At 38.5% G+C, this 10,865-nt stretch overlaps 1 protein-coding gene across 2 annotated transcripts in view; it reads left to right on the top strand.

Annotated features, from left to right (window-relative positions):
- The window catches only part of cdc42se2 (CDC42 small effector 2), a 32,179-nt gene extending 21,977 nt beyond the window's left edge, over positions 1–10,202 (top strand). For both annotated transcript variants that reach the window (XM_034188270.1, XM_034188262.1), the window contains exon 5: positions 7,994–10,202. The gene's annotated coding sequence lies outside the window, so the exon portion shown is untranslated. The remainder of the gene's footprint in view (positions 1–7,993) is intronic.
- The last annotated feature ends 663 nt before the right edge of the window (positions 10,203–10,865 follow it).

The raw sequence follows: 10,865 nt of genomic DNA, 5'->3' as shown, positions 1-10,865 counted from the left end.
AGTTGGGACATTGTGTAAATTGTAAATAAAAACAGAATACAATGATTTGCAAATCCTCTTCAGTCTATATGCAATTGAATACACCACAAAGACAAGATATTTAATGTTCAGATTGATAATCTATTGCTTTTGTGCAAATACAGTGGGGCCAAAAAGTATTTAGTCAGCCCCTGATTGTGCAAGTTCTCCTACTTAGAAAGATGAGAGAGGTCTGTAATTTTCATCATAGGTACACTTAAACTATGAGAGACAAAATGAGAAAAAAAATCCAGGAAATCACATTGTGGGATTTTTAAAGAATTTATTTGTAAATTGTGGTGGAAAATAAGTATTTGGTCAATAACAAAAGTTCAACTCAATACTTCGTAACATAATCTTTGTTGGCAATACCAGAGGTTAAACGTTTCCTGTAAGTCTTCACACACTGTAGCTGGTATTTTGGCTATTCCTCCATGCAGGTCTCCTCTAGAGCAGTAATGTTTTGGGGCTGTTGCTGGGCAACATCGACTTTCAACTCCATCAACAACTTTTTTATGGGGTTGAGGTCTGGAGACTGGCTTGGCTATTCCAGGACCTTGAAATGTTTTTTACGGAGCCAGTCCTTCGTTGCCTGAGTGGTGTGTTTGGGATCATTGTCATCCTGGAAGACCCAGCCATGTTATATCTTCAATGCTCTCACTGATGGAAGGAGGTTTTGTCTTAAAATCTCATGATACATGGCCCCGTTCATTCTTCCCTTAACACGGTTCAGTCGTCCTGTCCCCTTTGCAGAAAAACAGCCCCAAAGCATGATGTTTCCACCCCTATGCTTCACAGTAGGTATGGTGTTCTTGGGATGCAACTCAGCATTCTTCTTCCTCCAAACATGACTAGTTGAGTTTTTACTAAAACGTTCTATTTTGGTTTCATCTGACCACATGATATTCTCCCAATCCTTTTCTGGATCATCCATATGTTCTCTGGCAAACTTCAGACGGGCCTGGATACGTACTGGCTTAAGCAGGGGAACACGCCTGGCACTGCAGGATTTGAGTTCCTCTCTGCATAGTGTGTAGCCTTTGTTACTTTGGTCCCAGCTCTCTGCAGGTCATTCATCAGGTCCCTCCGTGTAGTTCTGGGATTTTTGTTCACCGTTCTCATGATCATTTTGACCCCACGGGATGACATCTTGCGTGGAGCCCCAGATTGAGGGAGATTATCAATGGTCTTGTATGTCTTCCATTTTCTTACAATTGCTCCCACAGTTGATTTATTCACACCAACCTGCTTTTTGATTGTAGATTTACTCTTCGCAGCCTGGTGCAGGTCTACAATTTACTTCCTGGTGTCCTTTGACAGCTCTTTGTTCTTGGCCATGGTTGAGTTTGGAGTCTGACTGTTTGAGGTTGTGGATAGGTGTCTTTTATACAGATAACGAGTTCAAACAGGTGCCATTAATACAGGACAGAAGAGCTTCTTAAAGAAGTTACAGGTCTATGAGAGCCAGAAATCTTGTTTGTTTGTAGGTGACCAAATACTTATTTTCCACCATAATTTACAAATAAATTATTTTAAAAAATCATACAATGTGATTTCCTGGATTTTTTTTTTTTTTCCTCATTTTGTCTCTCATAGATGAAGTGTACCTATGATGAAAATTACAGACCCCTCTCATCTTTCTAAGTAGGAGAACTTGCACAATCAGGGGCTGACTAAATCGTTTTTGGCCCCACTGTATTTGCTCATTTTGACATGGATGCCTGCAACACGTTTCAAAAAAGCTGGGACAGCAGCAACAAAAGACTGGGAAAGTTGATGAATGCTCAAAGAACACCTGTTTTGAACATTCCACAGGTGAACAGGTTAATTGGAAACAGGTGAGTGTCATGATTAGGTATAAAAGGAGCACCCCCAAAAGGCTCAGCTATTTACAAGCAAAGATGGTGTGAGAATCACCACTTTGTGACCAGTTGCGTGAAAAAAAATAGTTCAACAGTTTAAGAACAATGTTTCTCAATGTTCAGTTTCAAGGAATTTAGGGATTCCATCATCTATAGTCCATAATATAATCAGAAGATTCAGAGAATCTGGAGAAATTTATACACGTAAGCGGCAAGGCCTAAAACCAACATTGAATGCCCGTGACTTTCTGTTCCTCAGGCGGCACTGCATTAAAACTGACATCATTGTGTAAAGGATCTTACCGCGTGGGCCCAGGGACACTTCAGAAAACTGCTGTCAGTTAATACAGTTCGTCGCTACATCTTCGTGCTAAGTGCAAGTTAAAACTCTACCATGCAAAGTGAAATCCATACATCAACAACATCCAGAAATGCCACCGCCTTCTCTGGGCCCGAGCTCATTGTTGAAAAGTGTGTTGTGGTCTGATAAGTTCACATTTCAAATAGTTGTTGGAGGTGTTGTTTGTTTGTGCTGAGCCCTATGGCTGTAAGCCCGGTGTTGCAGAAGGAACGGAGTTCAGCGATGAAGAGAAGTATTTTCCTAGCTTACAGACACATATGCTGCATTTGAGCAGAGTTTGCCGCTCTGGAAGCATGAAGTTATGTTTCCTCACTCAAACAGGGTGAAGAAGAAGTCAGCGGGTCAAAGAGCTTTTTCTTATTGTGCACCCGCTCTGTGGAATGGTCTTCCTGCGACCATGAGGCAGTCGGAATCCGTGGACATTTTTAAGTCAAGACTTAAAACCTGTTTTTGTTCTCTTTCTTATGAATAGCTTATTTTTTTTATCTGTTTTATTCTTTTACTTCTGTTTTAATTATGTATTTGAAGTTTTTAATTTTTACTTATTTTAAATTTTTTATTGAAATGTTCTGTATGAGACGCCTTGAGGCGGCTTTTGTTGTGATTTGGTGCTTTATAGGCTGATTGAATTGAAACACTGCACAGCCATTTTCAGATCTCTTGAGAAATGTTCAATCGGATTCAGGTCTGGGCTCTGGCTGGGCCACTCAAGGACATTCACAGAGTTGGCCTGAAGCCAATCCTTTCATATCTTGCTGTGTGCTGTTAAAAGATGAACCGTCACACCAGTCTGAGGTCACGAGCGCTCTGGAGCAGGTTTTCATCCAGGATGTCTCTGTACATTCCTGCATTCATCTTTCCCTCAATCCTGACTCATCTCCCAGTTCCTGCTGCCGAAAACATCCTCACAGTATGATGCTCCCACCACCATGTCTCACTGTAGGGATAGTGCCTGGTTTCCTCCAAACATGACACCTGGCATTCACGCCAAAGAGCACAATCTTTGGCTCATCAGACCAGAGAATTTTGTTTCTCATGGTCTGAGAGTCCTTCAGGTGCCTTTTGACAAACAGCAGGTGGGCTGTCATGGGCCTTTTACGAAGGAGTACCATACGCACACACATTGTCATTATGGGGTATTGTGTGTGTAGAATTTTGAGGGGTGGGGGAGATGAAATTCATTCATTTTGGAATAAGGTTGTAACATAAAATGTGGAAATAGTGCAGTGCTGTGAATACTTTCTGGATGCACGGTACACATGGTTTTTGTTTATTTGTTGCGGTGGGGGTGTGGTTAAGTTTGTGTTCAGTAATCCAGAGTGTCTCGGAGTGCTTTAATTATTGTGAAACTGCACACAAGCACAAGCTTCATCTCCACTCTCACTCTCAGCCATATATGGAGGTGAACACACCCTTGTTCATTTGTTTGCATAAGAACTCTGTCTGCTCTGCCGCTCTCAACAGAGAAGTGACACAACTTCACTGAATCAGGGGACTTCCTTCAACAGTACCACAACAATTATCCTTCCATATGACTGCAGCTTTTTATAGCAACTACAGTGTAACTGATTCGCCAATCACAAAGGTGCAGCTTACATTTGCAGTTCCAGTAACAGAGCACACGTTACACAACTTTATCTGTCACAGCCACAATTGTTAATCATTAATTTATTTTATTGTTAGAGCTTCAGCAGTAATTTATCAGTGGTAATAACTGTCAAATGTCAGATCAAGGCTTACAAAGTGTTTCATTATAAAACCTGAATAGGGAAATGCAAGAAAAATGTATTTAACACAAATGATTGAAATTAGTTTGATCTTCAAAAATAAAGACTGTAAATCTTCAATGTGGAAATAATGAGATTAGCTAACAAGCTTAAATACTGCTTTTGCAAATTAGATACATTTCCTTGCCTTTCTTTGTTGTTGTTTTTTTGTTTTGTTGTATGGGCTTGATTGAGGCCACATTCTTGCTCTCTATTTTATAATTCAGTCACACAGGTCACTCTAACATGTCATATTGGGATGTTGCTTCTCCTTTTTCCAACCTGTATGTACTTTATTTGTGTGTTTGCCTGTTGCTCTGACTCACATGAGCCATCTGCAGCAACTTCAATTTATTTTGTTTGACTGACGAGACAGCTGATTTGTGTTTGATATAGGCTTTTGTCTGTTGACAGATCTCAAGTAGTAGTAATTTTTCAAGCTGCTTAGTTATTAAAAACTAAATGACTGGTCATTTGAACTGACTTTGAAACAATGTAGTTATTGCAGGTACAGTGCTGTAAAGTTCTCATTTATAGACTCAGATATAAGCTTCAGGTTAAAAAGAAAATGGATGTATGGGTATGAAGAGGATAAAAACAGCAATATGGTTCCGTGCTGAGGAAGAGCCCTACAGATGGAATTTGTGCTTTGAGAAAACTGGTGAAGTATGAAGCAGACCAAAAAGAATTTGTTTGTGTTTGTGGATTTATAGAAAGCGTATGATAGGTTGTCAAGAGAAGAGTTGTGGTATTATGGTATGAGGAAGTCGGAAATGGTAGAGAAGTTTTTGAAGGTGGTGCAGGATATGTATAAAGGACAGTGTGACTATGATGAGGTGTGCAGTAGGAATAACTGATGCATTCAAGATTGAGGCACTCATCCCTGTCTTGTTTGCAGTGTAATGGACAGGTCAGATCAGACAGGAGTCTCTATTGACCATGATGCTTGTAGATGACATTGGAAAATGGAATGAGAAGAGAGATCATTAATGCAGATCCGATAACTATTTAAAAAAAAAAATAAGGCGGGGGGGTCTTATTAGAGCATTGATTATGACATGCAGTGTACCAATCAGCTGCTTCTGTTTACTGTTGTTGAGAGTGAGGTTATGTCGTGGGCATGTGAGCTTTTGCTGCAACTTTTGTACTGGTACCTGTTAGGAGTTTGGGTACTGTTATAAAACGTTCATTCTGTGAACCAGTAATCCCGTGCCCGTATTCACGACATATCAGCATTTGACGCAGTAAGTCTGCTGCTTTGCGCAGCAACTCCGAGTTGAAAAGAAAACAGTTCACGTCGTTTCTGTGTCTCAGCAGAGTGACGACACACCGAGCAAAGACCAGCACACTTGCAGTGAGTTTGACAGACATTTTTATGCTCTTCTTTCAGACTCTGTGCCACCCTTAGTGTCCTCACTGTGGTTAAACTAAAAACAGCTAAAGACCCATGATGCTTTAACAACAAATACTAACACTTTTTTTTCTCAAATACACCTAAAATCTCTTTCTGAGGATGACATGATGTAAAAAGGACTGATAAAGCCTTCTTTCAATCAGGTCATGCTTTACACAGAAATACACAACGTCTCCATTCTACCCACCAAGACACTGTAAACCAGCAGCTGATCCAGGTGAAATGAGGGTGTTGTGGGGGAGATGGAACACCCCCCCCCCCCCCCGCCCTCTGAGGGACAGAAGTCACACATTTGGGATGGAGAAGCAGGTAGACAGATGACTGAGGAAAGCTCGAGGGATGTGGACAGGTGCCAAGTCCTGTGGGAAAAGAAAATCAACATCTCCATAAAGCTTATTAGTAGACAGAAACATGAAGTGCTCTAAAATTTGGTGATGATCTAGTGGTTAAGCATTGAGACCAGAAGATCCTCGGTTCAAATCCATGCTGACTGGAAAATCACTAAGGGCCCTTGGGCAAGGTCCTTATTCCCGTACTTCAGGGGTGGGCAACTTTGAGCAGATGGAATCAGTTGATCAGTGAAATCACCTGGTGGAGTCAGTGGCTGCAAAGAAAACCTGCACCCTCTTGGCCCTTTCTGGAACAAGTTGCCCACCCCTGCCCTAGTTGCTCCCGGTGTGTAGTGAGAGCCTAGTATGGCAGCACCCTGACATCGGGGTGAATGTGTGGCATTATTGTAAAGCACTTTGAGGGTCTAATGCAGATGGAAAAGCGCTATATAAATGCAGTCCATTTTTTTCGTACTCATAAATACTACTAATTATTTTAACAACTAAAATGCTTAAGTCAGTATTAATCTGGGACTGTTTTACTATAGTTCTGTACTATGTCTAATTGATAAGCCTTATAAAAATAACTTAATTTTTCTGCATAGCTAAAGTGGGATGTGAAGCAGTAACTATCCTTTTTTGGCATCATGTCTAAGTTCTGACATGACTGGGTCTGTTTGTGGTTCTAGCTTTAGAATCAGAACAGTTAGGATGAGGGAAGCCAAATATATTAACATGATTATGGCTCATGGGGTCGGTAATCTTATCAAACAAACATGTAGGTTGTAATATCAATTTGGGATAAAGGCAAAGAAAAGGGGAAACTGTGCAAAACACATCTGCCTGAGGCTACCAGCAGCTGTGGCTGATTCCATCCAGTGCAAGTCATCAGAGTAATTGACAAATAAAAGCTTGCCAAAAGTTTTTTATTTAGCCTAATAAATTTTAGTTGGTATTGAATTAAGTAAAAGCTGTCCCCTTAATATGTGTTTATCCTGAATTATTGCATCATGTGTAGGTTAAAGTCTTTCTATAATTTGATGGCTGCTTTAGAAAAGAGCAGCAGTGGTTCTAGTCCATGGGCCAAGCAGGTTTTCAGTACCTCTTGAGGGGAAAAAAAACGACACTTATAATCCAGCCTCAGTGTATCATGGCCTACACAAAAATGTATGATAGCCATCCCAGGGTAGTAGCCAGCTAGGGATCAGTGAAGAATTACACAGAGGTCAAACTTTAAAAATGCTCCAATCATGTTGAAAATTATGTCACGTTACTTGTCTGATCATAACATTTCCAAAAAGGTATAGTTTGGACTATCTGTGATGGAATGTTATGGGGTCAAAACAGCAAAAATGGTGACAAAGGTCAATTTCAGTTTGTACAGGGGTCAAATATTAAAGTTGCTCGAATTTCAGTAAAAAAAAATTATGCAAATTATTGTTTGAGTTAATAGGGTTCTAAAAAGGAATAGTTTGCACCATCTGTCATGCTTAGTTATCATGTTACAGGGTAACATGTCACATGTCATAGAATTTAATGGATGTAGACCTTGTTTGACCTTTACTTTTGAGACAAAGCATTCAACACAGTCAAAACTATTCCATTTATTGATCCTTTTATTTCAACCAATAATTTGCATCATTTTTTGCTGAAATTGGAGAAACTTTAACTTTTGATCCCTGTACAAACTGAAATTGACCTTTGTCAACATTTTTGCTGTTTTTACCCCATAACTCCAGAACATTCTATCATAGATAGTCCAAACACTACTTTTTTGGAATTGTTATGATCAGACAAATAATGTGACATAGTTTTCAACATGATTGGAACGTTTGACCTCTGTGTAATTCTTTATTGACCCCTACCTGGCTCCAGCTACCACCCTGGGATGGCTATCATACATTTTTGTGTAGGCCATGTTTTTTGTTGTCTCCCCCCCCCCGGTACCGATTAGGTCAAAATTCATAATTGCCTCATGCTGACTATTAGAGTGAAATATAATTTTGTTCAGCAGGAAAACAACTTGCTCTTTTCTTAACTGCCTCCACCTTGTTTTACCTGTAATCCTAGGATGTGAGTGCAAAAGGATTTCTATAAAACGATAGTTGAACAGCTTGTGATTTGGCTATAAAAAAAGTTTTTTTTTTTTTTTTTTTTTGTGTTTTGTTTTGTTTTGTTGTTTTTTGCACTTTAATCCCTGTGAGTGTGAAGCATCCTAATGTGTTGCTTTTTCTTCCTTACAGGCCTTCACTAGATCACATGGAAACTACTGTTGTTGATATGAGGAAGCATTTTTCAAAAGCAGTTGTGTCTGTGGACACCGGACCAAAAGATGAAACTACTGCTTTTTCATTGTGTTGTGTACATATTTTTATTTTTCCATTCCTTTTTTAGAAAAGAAAATATGAAAGCACTGCTATCCATTTGCTGCCATACCGTTGCACTGTATAGAGTAACTTCAGAGTAGAAACGAGGGTTTAAAAAGCTCCTAGTCTGTGAGATGAATGCTTGTTTGTATGCATGAGGGGGCAAAAAAAAAGAACCTTTCCAAAAATATTTGCTGTTGTAGACTATTTGGATTCCTGTATTTATTATCTGATCTATAAACGGACCTCAAGGTGGCTGGGCCACACTGGAGATTTTGAACATTCATTTCCTTACTTTTATTATCAAAGGTTTATCACAGGATAGGTAGTGGTAGCAAGTAAAAAATAGAAATGCCTAAATGTTCATTGTTGTATTCTAAGAAACTTGAGTTGCTTTCAGGGATGAAGATTGCTGTTTTGTTTTTTCTTAACTTGAAACAAATAGAGTACACTGGACCATGCATTATGCACTCACTTGCTTAGGAATTTTGCTTTTTTTTTTTAAGTAATCATTTAGATTGAATATTATAGTGTTTTAATAAACTATAAACTTCCTAATTTGTCGTCAGCGGCTATGTTAGTCATTTGTGTGATTTGGCATCATTAGGGTTTATTCATTTACGAGACATTGATGCTTATGTTGGCTTTTGTCTTGATGCCTGCATATCAGCTGTAGATGTACTCTGTTTAAAAACAAAATATCATAGTCCAGGTTTTTTTTTTTATTCATGCATTCATTTTTATATCATACTGCATTAATTGATGCACAGAATGTGACTGTAACTGGCTCACACTTACAAATACTGTTACAAACCTGGGTGATTGTTCAGACTGTTTATCAAATCTTGGGGGGGTTAATTTGGTCTCCTCTAAAGGTCTTGGGTGTCTCATTATTGACCCAACTTCCACATCTCTTAAAGCTGACAGTTGCTGTCAGTTGTCATTTTTGTAGCAGGTTGTTAATTTTCTTTTACTGTGTATAGTTGGTCTGTGCAATTTTATTCAAGAAAGGTGTGACAACGGCTGGGTTAGGCTCCACTCCCCTGTGACTCTTAAGTGGAATAAGCAGGCTTAGAAAATGGAAGGATGGATGGATAGAAAAATGTGAAATAACCTTCAAAGTTAAAATGAAAGCGTAGAAATAGCTTTTGTTTCACAATGTTGACCCACATTTTGAGATCATTTTTGTAAAATATAACATGTAAAAGTAAATGCTATAGTTTTTCTCTGAGCTTAAATAAAACCTATTAAAGTTTGAAATTTACACTTACTGTCTCACCCTGGAAAAAAAATTAGTCATTGGATAAACTCAATTGAGCAGGATTTCTATCCAAGAAATACATATTGCCTTAATTAGATTATGTAAATTTTGTGTGGCGTTACGTTGAGTTGGGGATGCGTATATTTATTGGATGCCAAAAATTTTATTGAGTTTACCCAGTGAGTCTGTTTGTTTTTCTTTTTTTGTGTGTGAACTTCTTGTCACCTTTTCCCCAACTCATAGAAGGTCTGAATCCTGAAGAGCATTTTCATCTGCAGTATTTTATTCTGTCATATTTCTGGATGGGGCTCTCTTTAAAACAAAACAAAAGTAAATGTTTCTAAAACCAAAAGCGGCATCTGCAGTATGACTAATGCATGGTTCCTCCCATTTGTGTGTTCAGTGTTCATGGCGTAGGCCTACCTCCTGTTCATCGCAACCAACTGACCTGATGTCAGGTTGTTCAGGAGACCATGATTGTAATGCACATGTTTGTGTGTTGTCCATGTGCGTCTTGTGGTTGAATATTTCTGGTCTTTTTCAGATGCTGTGTTATTTTTCAGCACGAGCACACTTGTGCACAGCAGCTTGTGCTGTAATGGGAAGTAATGATACTGTAAATTTAAAAGTTGAATAAATCCCTTGTTGGTTTGTTTAAGATTATAGTGGATTTGTATATTTTTATTGTTCTTAATTATGTAACTTGGAGTAGGTATAATGCAATTTTCTTTTTTGCTGAGTTGCCAATTTGTTAGGAATTTAATTTCTTTTGTCTGCATTTTTCAGAGTCAGCGGGGACAAAAATAAAAGTTGAACCTTTCATCTCTTTTCTGTGCTGTACACAATGTTTGTATGCCAGAATTTGTCTTTGGGTGAGAAACTGCAAATTAGTGAGCTTCTGACGATTTTATTGTACATAATTATCTTAATTTAATATCAGCTGGTGATACTTGGTTGAACTTGATTAAAATCAACAAACTATAAAATATGTTAATATTAAAATATGCTAATAACATGTTAATGAGGCCTTCTTTCAAATGAAATTAAGTTATTTTGGGTTATCACCTGTGGTAAAGCAGACTTTTTGCAATCAAACTGGACTTAAAGGACAAGTTCAGTTTTTTAAAATAGAGTTTGCAATCAAACCAGAAAACGGTAAACTTATCCTTTAAGACACTCAAACTGTTCTGTGGTGTAATTGGAACTGTGAGTTATATGTTCTGTACCACGCAAAGGTATTTCAGACACATAGTGCAGCAGATAAAGACAAAATTTTCACCAGAACACTTCAGTTTGTGACAAGTCTCAAATTTGGGACGTGTTCTTCAGAGGCTATTTTTTTTTATATATATTCACTGGATGGCCACTCAAAATTTAAAGATGGCTGCCGATTTTCAAGATGGCCGCTGAGCAAATTCCTAATTCAGGCGTTGTCTCTGTTCATGTTTTAACATTTTTTTTCCTTTTATGTACTTCAAACTGTTCCAA

Source organism: Thalassophryne amazonica, chromosome 2 (assembly GCF_902500255.1).
Source record: "Thalassophryne amazonica chromosome 2, fThaAma1.1, whole genome shotgun sequence".
Taxonomy (NCBI): Eukaryota; Metazoa; Chordata; class Actinopteri; order Batrachoidiformes; family Batrachoididae; genus Thalassophryne; species Thalassophryne amazonica.
The sequence above is the reverse complement of the archived record's forward strand: the minus strand, read 5'-3'. Positions and strand labels throughout refer to the sequence as shown.